Below are 327 nucleotides of genomic sequence, written 5' to 3'. Positions count from 1 at the left end.
TTCCAAGTAGCCAGAATTACAGGCATGCGCTACCACGCCCAGTTGATTTTTTGATTTATTGTAGAGAGGAGGTCTTGCTGCCCAGGCGGGTCTCGATTCCGCGGGCTCAGGCAATCCACTCACCTCAGCCTCCCAAAGGCACGGGATTACAGGCTGAGCCACCAAGCCTGGCTTCGTCCCCACATTCTTTTATTTTTTTTTTCTTTTATTTTATTTTTTCTCACTCTGTCACCCAGACTGGAGTGCAGTGGTCGCTCCTGGCCTCCGCAGCCTCGACCAGCTGGGCTCTGGCGATCCTTCCGCCTCAGCCTTCCAATTAGCCAGAAT

The sequence above is a fragment of the Carlito syrichta genome, unplaced genomic scaffold (genome assembly GCF_000164805.1).
Source record: "Carlito syrichta isolate Samal-C Ts95f unplaced genomic scaffold, Tarsius_syrichta-2.0.1 Scaffold306853, whole genome shotgun sequence".
In the NCBI taxonomy this organism is placed as follows: domain Eukaryota; kingdom Metazoa; phylum Chordata; class Mammalia; order Primates; family Tarsiidae; genus Carlito; species Carlito syrichta.
This window is presented reverse-complemented; position numbering follows the sequence as displayed.